The sequence below is a fragment of the Scylla paramamosain genome, chromosome 19 (assembly GCF_035594125.1).
Source record: "Scylla paramamosain isolate STU-SP2022 chromosome 19, ASM3559412v1, whole genome shotgun sequence".
Taxonomy (NCBI): Eukaryota; Metazoa; Arthropoda; class Malacostraca; order Decapoda; family Portunidae; genus Scylla; species Scylla paramamosain.
This window is the reverse complement of record NC_087169.1, coordinates 23,318,642-23,328,641: the sequence shown is the minus strand read 5'-3', so window position 1 is coordinate 23,328,641 and position 10,000 is coordinate 23,318,642. Positions and strand designations below refer to the sequence as shown.

General features: G+C 43.4%; 1 long non-coding RNA gene across 1 annotated transcript in view; it reads left to right on the top strand.

Moving 5' to 3' along the window:
* The window catches only part of LOC135109963 (uncharacterized), a 34,894-nt gene that overhangs the window by 1,397 nt on the left and 23,497 nt on the right, over positions 1-10,000 (top strand). Inside the window, exon 2 of the long non-coding RNA XR_010272976.1 lies at positions 561-677. This is a non-coding gene — a long non-coding RNA (uncharacterized LOC135109963). The remainder of the gene's footprint in view (positions 1-560; positions 678-10,000) is intronic.

Here is a 10,000-nt window from a genome sequence, read left to right as displayed (position 1 = left end):
TTTACCTCCTATATCACGTTCGTCTTTTTTTCCATCGTTCGTATTTCGTAACATTCTTTTTCTTCCTTTCCCAAGTTTTTTCCCTTCTACTGTTTCCTTGTTAGTTTTGTTTGCTGAAGTACCGAAGTTTTTTTTTTCTTTTTTATTTGTCTTCTATATATCGTAACATTTTTTTCCTTCCTGTTCCAAACTTCTGCTCTTATTTACTTTCTTCTATTCTTTTTCCGCACTTTTTTCACTCCTCTTTATACTTTTTTTTTACTATTTTCTGCTCTTCTACCCTTCCCACTTTGTTCTACTCTTTTCTTAACCCTCTCTACCCAGTTTTACTCTGCTCTGCTATTTTCTTAACCCTTTCTATTCTTTCCTTAACCCTTTCTACTTTTTCCTTAACCCTTTCTACCCTTCCTAACCCTTTCTACTCTATCCTTCCCTTCTCTTTTCTTAACCCTTTCTACTCTTCCCTGTTCCACTCTTTTCTTAACCCTTTCCACCGTGTCCTCTGTTCTAGCCTGTTCTCACTGTCGAACAGCAAATAACAGCTGCTCTCTTTCCATCAGTCGGGTTTGCCAAGTACTTCCCCGTCAGTGTGGGTGGACAGCAGTACCTCCCGTCAGTGTGTGGCTGGATGGCGTTACCCCTTCGTCGCTTCCTCTCCACGACTACTTTCTCCCGAGGCAGGTTTGAGTAGCGGAGGTCGTGGCAGTGTGTGCTCTTGGGAAAGTTAAGTTTGTTTGCCTCCTTCAAGCACGAGAGAGACAGATAGAGAGAGAGAGAGAGAGAGAGAGAGAGAGAGAGAGAGAGAGAGAGAGAGAGAGAGAGAGAGAGGGGGGAGGGGTGTTGGGGCCGAAATCTGAAAATAGAATGAGAACGAAAAGAGAAAACAAATGAAATTATTGATACAACGTAAAATATAATGAAAAAAAGAGCGATGAACAGAGAGAGAGAGAGAGAGAGAGAGAGAGAGAGAGAGAGAGAGAGAGAGAGAGACGAACACAAACACGAACACACACACGAACACAAACACTAATATTGGTTAGATCTTCCTCGGAGAGTGTGTGTGCGTACGTGTGTGGCTGTGCGTATGTGTGTGTCTGTTTGTCTGTGTGTCTGTCCGTCCGTCGCTCCCTCCCTCTTTGTCAGTTCACGCGAGAAAGAAGAGGCTGGTGTTGCATACTTAAATGTGACTCGTTCTGTTAGTATTCCGTGTGTCTCGCTGCCTTCGAGGGGCGGAGGGAAGTAATAGCGGTGGAAAGGGAAGAAGGGAAGGGAAGTGGCGAGGAGGAGGCAGGAAGGAATGGAGGAAGGGAAGAGGAAGGCGAGATGAGATGGAGGTGAGATGGAGAGATGGAGGGAGAAGGTGAATAAGATGGAAGGACGGATAAAGGACTGAAGGAAGGGAGGAAGGAAAGCAAGATGATGATGATATGAGGAAAGAAGGATAGAGAAGTGAGGTGAAAGAAGGATAGAGAAGTGAGGTGGAGAGACGAGGGAATGAAGAAGAGGAGGAGGAGGAGGGAAGGAAAATAGAAGAATGGAGGAAGGAAAATATAGGAAAAAAGAGGAAAAAATATAGATGTGGAGGCAAAATGAGGAGGAAGAGAAGAGGAATTATAAGGAGACAAAAACAGAAATAGATAAGATAGAAAGACGAAAGAGAGAAAAAGAAAAAAATAATTAAAATAAAACGTAGATAAAAAGATTAAATTGAGATACGAAAGAGAGAGAGAGAGAGAGAAGGAAAAGAAGAAAAAACAGGATAAGACAGAATGAAATGCAAATCGGGAGAGGAAATGAAGAGACGAAAACGGAAGGAAAGGAAAAAAAAAAGGAGGGAAGAAAGGAAGGAGAGTTTAGGTTTAGGGGGAAATACGGATGGGGAGAGGAAATGGAGGGAAACGAAGGGAGGAGGAAGGGGAAAAAAAGCGGAGAGAAGTGTTTGAAGAGGGAAATATTGAGGAAGGGGAGGGACGGAGGGTACGAAAAGGGAGAAAGACGAAGGAAACAGGACGGGAGGAAATATGAGAGGAAAAGAGAGAGAAAGAGAGAGAGAGAGAGGTTTTCCCATCACTTATCCCCAATGAGAGATTTCTGTATTCATTCATTCCTTATTTACTCATACCTTGAAATAAAACCCGTATATTTCACCTGGTATTTCCCGTAACACTATCACTAACCCCAGTAATCAGGCTGTCACTGCCGAGTCAACAGGAGCTTCAAAAGATTACGGGGATTTACGGATGGGGATGATGGGTGAAAATAACCGAATGTATTTCACACCGGAAGTGCCTCGTGAAGACCTGATGGTTAGGTTAGGTTAGGTTAGGTTAGGTTAGGTTAGGTTAGGTTAGGTTAGGTTAGGTTCTCCTGTTTACTCATTGTCTTTTAACTAGCACTGGATGATAAATAGGATAATTTTTTTTATAACACTCCTTCCCTTGTACAATTCTCAATAGGGGGGAACACCGATAGGGAAAGGAAATGGAGGGAAACGATGGGAGGAGGAAGGGGAAAACACACACCATGGATGGTCTTAATTATTACTCTGACACATCTTCCTTCATCAAACACACAGCCATACTTTATACCGTTAGAGAGAGAGAGAGAGAGAGAGAGAGAGAGAGAGAGAGAGAGAGAGAGAGAGAGAGAGAGAGTTGCTAATAGTATAACTCGTATTAGTTGATCAATTGTCAGGTTAGATTAGGTTAGAGGAAGTGTGCAGTGTCTGAGAGGCGGTCCTTAGCTCACTCCCTCCCTCCCTCCCTCTCTCTCTCTCTCTCTCTCTCTCTCTCTCTCTCTCTCCAAGCCATAAAGTCGAAAGAAACATGACTCTTCCATTCATTTTAAACCTTTAGTGCGATTACAGTTTTGAGAGAGAGAGAGAGAGAGAGAGAGAGAGAGAGAGAGAGAGAGAGAGAGAGAGAGAGAGAGAGAGAGACCCCTACAAAACACCCCTACACACACACACACACACACACACACACACACACACACCGCCCCACCTCAGCAACACACGGTCACTCCCAGCATAACTGCCATCGACCACCTCTTCCATTATCTATCGCCCCTTGGCCTGCCCTGGCTTTCCCGCCCCTCCCCTGTACATTATCTATTAAGACCATCCCCCTTTTCACCCTCAATCTATTCTCCATCACCCTGGGCGGGACATATGGCGGCGCGGAGTCGAACTGCGCTGCGCTGAATGACGATAAGCAAAGCGGATGGCGTCTCAAGGATGGACTGGGTTAAAATTTGAAAGGTGTTTGAATTGCTGCTCTCTCTCTCTCTCTCTCTCTCTCTCTCTCTCTCTCTCTCTCTCTCTCTCTTTTATGTCACCCATTATAAACTAACGCTGCATCAAATTTCAACCCCCCCAAAAGCATTAAATCAACCCCCTCTCCTTCCTTCCCCTCCCTCCCCGCTAACCACATAAAAACCCTACCCCCCATTATATTCCCACCCCCCTCCCTCAGCTGTAGTAATGTTATGGCTCCGTACTCACATTTTCTATTGATCTTCGTGGGTCGAGGGGCCACTTGTGTATTTTGCACGTAAATGTTCCCAAGAGAAGTTATTAGTGACACGTGAGGGAAAGGTGTGGCGGCAGATATAACACGACCAGGTGGCGCTAATTAGAGCTTAGGCCTTCCAGGTGTTTGAGAGAGAGAGAGAGAGAGAGAGAGAGAGAGAGAGAGAGAGAGAGAGAGAGAGAGAGAGAGAGAGAGAGAGAGAGAGTCAGATTTCTTCACAGGTAACACATGAAAGGCAGGAAAAATTGAATTATTACTAACATTATATCCATCTTGTTAGCGCCGAGTCATTAGGACTTTTAAAAGAAGACTAGAATTTATGAATAAGAATGAAATATGAATAGAATGAAACAGACAGCCACGTCTTGACACAGGGCTGCCACGTGTAGGCCTGATGGCTTCCTGCACCAACAAATATTTTCTTATGTTCGCATGAAACTAATTTGAGAAAGACGAGGGTTTGACTGACACCCAGACACTCGGAAATGGACGAAAAGTGTAATAGGTAGAAAGATAAGAGTGTCACAAGGAAATGGGTGTGGATGGGTACGTATTTAATGGGGCACGGGAGTAATGGGGCTTGAATGTGATACCGTAGAGAGAGAGAGAGAGAGAGAGAGAGAGAGAGAGAGAGAGAGAGAGAGAGAGAGAGAGAGAGAGAGAGTAAGCACATTTCTGGGGAGGCTGATGTTGTTGTAGACTCAATGATCGATCGATTGTGCCGACACGAAAGAGCCTCATTTTGGTGGACACTCGGTAGGCCTACGCGCGCGCACGCACACACACACACACACACACACACACACACACACACACACACACACACACACACACACACACACACACACACACACATTCATGTTATAAAAAATGACACGTAAGGAAGAGATAATTGAGGGGAAAATGGAGAGAGAGAGAGAGAGAGAGAGAGAGAGAGAGAGAGAGAGAGAGAGAGAGAGAGAGAGAGAGAGAGAGACCGTTTCCATGACAACTATTACTCTCCTCTCCCATCACCAGGCGCCAGAAGGTCTCTCTCTCTCTCTCTCTCTCTCTCTCTCTCTCTCTCTCTCTCTCTCTCTCTCTCTCTTGACTGAGCCACCCATCCTCCCACACACACACACACACACACACACACACACACACACGTTGAAAATTTAGCTTAACTCAACATATATGCAGTTATTTATTCTTTCTTTGTGTTCCTCCGTTCTATCTATATCTATCTATCTATCTATCTATCTATCTATCTATCTATCTATACACATACACACACACACACACACACACACACACACACACACACCTGTTGATTGAAGATAATTAGAGGTGTTGGAGGGTAAAACAAAGCATTTTTTACTAACTTCTTCAAAGAGAATGTTGTTAATGACACGCCCTCTCTCTCTCTCTCTCTCTCTCTCTCTCTCTCTCTCTCTCTCTCTCTCTCTCTCTCTCTCTCTCTCTCTCTCTCTCTCCCCCGCGTGTGTGTGTGTGTGTATGTGTGTTTAAGGCTTTGTATGTTTTTGTGTGTACTCGTATTTGTCTTTCAGCAGCCTGTGACACTCACTGACTCTCTCTCTCTCTCTCTCTCTCTCTCTCTCTCTCTCTCTCTCTCTCTCTCTCTCTCTCTCTCTCTCTCTCTCTCATTCTCGCACGCGTGTACGACAAAATACTGAATCAAGAGAGAGAGAGAGAGAGAGAGAGAGAGAGAGAGAGAGAGAGAGAGAGAGAGAGAGAGAGAGAGAGAGAGAGATTTCATGTCTTAGCATTCATTAAAAAGAACTAAGTCTCTTCAAATTACTGTTGCCTTATCAGAGAGAGAGAGAGAGAGAGAGAGAGAGAGAGAGAGAGAGAGAGAGAGAGAGAGAGAGAATTAGTAACTTGATTCCGTCCCTCATACAAGTCAGAGTTTTCTTTGCCAGATAGAATCAAGTATTACATGGGCGTACATATTTATGAGTGTGTGTGTGTGTGTGTGTGTGTGTGTGTGTGTGTGTGTGTGTGTAGAGCGAAGGAGCACAAAGGAAGAACAAATAGCAGGATAAATATTGAGATATGCTAAATTTTCACTGTGTGTGTGTGTGTGTGTGTGTGTGTGTGTGTGTGTGTGTGTGTGTGTGTGTGTGATTTATATTTTGACACGTACGTAAACCGTTGGAACAATGTACATTTCAATATATGTACATGTGTCTGTCTGTCTGTATGTATGTATGTATGTATGTGTGTATATACGTATGTATGTATGTATGTATGTATGTATGTATGCATCGTTGTAGTATTTATAGGAATATTTATAGTTATTTTGTATTTCAACTACTCTACACATAAATTTATACATTCATCAAACTGACGTGTGTGTGTGTGTGTGTGTGTGTGTGTGTGTGTGTGTGTGTGTGTGTGTGTGTACGCGCGCGTTTAGGGTTCGAATACATTACTTTTCTCCTCAACGAGTCGTGTATTGCGTGCGAAAAAGGCGATTCTTGAGAGAGAGAGAGAGAGAGAGAGAGAGAGAGAGAGAGAGAGAGAGAGAGAGAGAGAGAGAGAGAGAGAGAGATGGCGTTTCATTCTGTTCTCCTTGATTACGCCGTCAAATCTCTCTCTCTCTCTCTCTCTCTCTCTCTCTCTCTCTCTCTCTCTCTCTCTCTCTCTCACGTCTGTTATCATCATCATATCCTTCCTATGTAGATTATTATTCTTTTTGTGTGTTTTTATGACTACTACTACTACTACTACTACTACTACTACTACTACTACTACTACTAATTATATAAACAACAGCAACAACAACAATACACTCAGTAAAGTAATATTCTGGCATCGAGGAAGGGTTAAATACTTGAGGCAGTATTTAAGTTGCAAGAAATATAGCATTTTATTTGTTTATTTATTTATTTATTTATTTATTTTCACACAAATGCCCTTTAAAAAAAAATCCGCCTGTGAAAACAAAGGGTGGAATATTTTTGACGTGAAATAATTACCAAGGTGTCTTTTTTTTATATTTTTCTTTATTTTGTGCCACGTGAAAAGAGAAATATATATTAAGCTTTCATTTTTGGTGTTTTCTCCTTTCTTTTTTCTTCTTTCACTGTCTGTCTGTCCGTCTGTCTGTCTGTCTGTCTGTCTGTCTGTCTGTCTGTCTGTCTGTCTGTCCATCTGTCCTTCTGTCCTTTACAAACTTCTCCCTTTTGTTTTGTTCCTCATTTCTCTTCGCTATCTTTCTTTTATTTCGTCCTGTTCCTCTTCTCCCTTCTTTCTTCTTCCTTCTTTCTTCCTTCCACTTCCTCCTCCTCCTCCTCGTCCTCGTGTTCCTTTCATTTATATATCTTTCTTCCTTCTCTTTCCTCCTTTACTGCATCACTAGAATATATACCTCCTCCTCCTCCTCCTCCTCCTCCTCCTCCTCTTCTCACCATCCGAATTTCTCTGTTATTCCTCTCCTCACAAACACAGCTTTTATCTCCTCCCCTCCATCTCCCCATCTCTCCATCTCGGGAATGGAAAAGAGGAAGAAGAGAGGGAGAGAAAAATATTTGGGGGGAGAAGGAGGAGGAGAAGGAGGAGGAGGAGGAGGAGGAGGAGGGAGCGTAACATGGAGATATGAAGAGATTTATTGGCGTATTGAAGAGATCGAAGAGAGAGAGAGAGAGAGAGAGAGAGAGAGAGAGAGAGAGAGAGAGAGAGAGAGAGAGAGAGAGAGAGAGAGAGAGAGAGAGAGAGAGAGAGAGAGAATTCTTGTATCAATTTTCTATCACCTTTCTTTCTTTTTACTTTCTCTTTCTCTCTCACACTCACTCTCACTCTCACCCTTGCATTCGGTTCCGGTAAACATATTTGGCCCATAATCCGGTACCCGATACGGTTCAGGTCCAGTGGTTCCGTGTGCTTGTGGTGAAAATGTGCAGGGAAGTGTAAACGTTTGTGTTGAAAACGTTACCACTGTGTGAACGTTTGAGCCTCGCGGGCCGCACTGCACCTTGGGACAATTTGCTGATGTCCTGCTCCGCCTTGAAAACTATTGCCTTCTGCTGAGAGAGAGAGAGAGAGAGAGAGAGAGAGAGAGAGAGAGAGAGAGAGAGAGAGAGAGAGAGAGAGTTATGACACTAAAAACAAGCAAAACTAGGCGTTAAATGAAAAAAAAGGGGAAAAAATAATAGGTTAAGCAAGGAAAAAAAATATATACGAGTATAGACTTGAAGAGAGAAAAAAAAGTGGAGGAAAAAACTGAAGGAAAAAACGAAGGAAAAAAAAAGGACAGGAATAAGTGTCAACGGAAATGACGAAAACGCTCTCTCTCTCTCTCTCTCTCTCTCTCTCTCTCTCTCTCTCTCTCTCTCTCTCTCTCTCTCACATGACCTCTGCATTTCAAAACACACACACACACACACACACACACACACACACACACACACACACACACACACACACACACACACACATTTCCCCTCCATCAACGTTGTATAAGTCTTGTTTTTTTAATCTCTTTCTTTCTTTTTGTCTCTATCTCTGTCTCTCCTGTTCTTGTCCTCTGTTTCTTTCTCTTCTCCACCCACCCACTGACACACACACACACACACACACACACACACACACACACACACACACACACACACACACACGGCTATTGGCTACACTTTGTTTTCCAGTGACCTAAGTGGCTTGTATACGAGGTCGAGACGAGGCCAGACCATTTACCCTTAGACCCTGACTGGAGGTGAGGGAAACCAGGGCTGGAGGGGGCTGGGAAGGCCTGGAAGGGGGCTGAGATGGGATGGTGGGTCTGGTAAGGGCTGGAGGGGGCTGGGAAGGGCTGGAGGGGACTGGGAAGATCTGGAAGGGGACTGGGAAGGGCTGGAGGGGACTGGGAAGATCAGGAAGGGGGCTGAGAAGGTCTGGAAGGGAGCTGAGAAGGTCTGGAATGGGGCTGAGAAGGTCTGGAAGGGAGCTGAGAAGGTCTGGAATGGGGCTAAGATGGGCTGGAGGGGGCTGAGAAGGTCTTTTTAAAGGAGGTATTTTATTTGATTTATTATTTATTTTTTTAAAGCTTCGTATTTCGTGCCGTCTCAGAAAACATGCGGGTGTTCTGCAAGGCGTTTTTCTGTATCCTTTTGGCGATGGCGGGGGAAGATTTGCGACGCCCTTAAAGAGAGACGGGCCGCTGGTCAGAGAGGTCAAGCGTCTTTTGGATTCGAAGCTCTTACCACCCAGAAGAGGAGGAAGAGGAGGAGGAGGAGGAGGAGGAGGAGAAAAGGACAGAGAGTGGAGAGACAGTTACAAGAGTGCCTGGTTCGGAGAGAGAGAGAGAGAGAGAGAGAGAGAGAGAGAGAGAGAGAGAGAGAGAGAGAGAGAGAGAGAGAGAGAGAGAGAGAGAGAGAGAGAGAGAGAGTATGGTGGCTAGAAGACATAAGGGCGAGGAAGAAGAGGAGGAGGAGGAGGAGTAGGAGGAGGAGAAGGAGGAGGAGGAAGAATAGTAGTGTCAGAGGCAGAGGCGCGTTGGATATTAATGCAAGTGAGAGAGAGAGAGAGAGAGAGAGAGAGAGAGAGAGAGAGAGAGAGAGAGAGAGAGAGAGAGAGAGAGATGCCCTTCCTCCCTCCATTGCTTACATTTCTACAATTTGTTTATCTTCTTTTATTTGTTTGTTTATAAGTTACTTTATTACTGTCATAATTTTTTTTCTACCCTACCATTCCCCATCTCCCTCTCTCTCTCTCTCTCTCTCTCTCTCTCTCTCTTGAAGGGGTAACTCGTAATGGACTAAATCGTAAATAAGGGTTGGTAATGGGCCTGCTTAATGGGGCTATTTACCTCTTACTAATGGGAGAAGCTATCATGTGTGTGTGTGTGTGTGTGTGTGTGTTTCTAATGTACCCTTGTATTGTTTGTTTTGCAGCAGTACTTTTTTTTTCTCAGTTTTATAATATTTTTCTCCCTTTTTTTTTTTTTTTTTACTTTTCAGGTCCGTGTGTGTGTGTGTGTGTGTGTGTGTGTGTGTGAATATTTACTGTATTTCCTTATTACTAACGTTCTATACTGATTCACCAATGCATTCAAAACTGTCTATTAATTTATACTTTTATTTATTTACCTATTTATTTATTTATTTTTTTAACAATCAATGTAACTCTTGTCTTCACTCGTCCCTTCGTTCCATCAGCTTCATGTCATTACCTCTTCACAAACCAATCGTCACTATTTTTTTTTCTTATTTATAGTGAGATTCATCAACCTTTTCTTATTTATAGTGAGATTCATCAACCTATCTTCAAATCTCTTTTCATGTCTTTGTCTATCATTGTATCCTGTGTTATTATCGTTTGGTCAGTCAGTCTGTGTGTGTGTGTGTGTGTGTGTGTGTGTGTGTGTGTGTGTGTGTGTGTGTGTGTATACAGTTTTGAGTCTTTTGAGAGGAGCTTCCGTGTATAAACTTTTCAAACAGTTAATTGAAAGGACTCGTTGATAAATAAAATAAAAA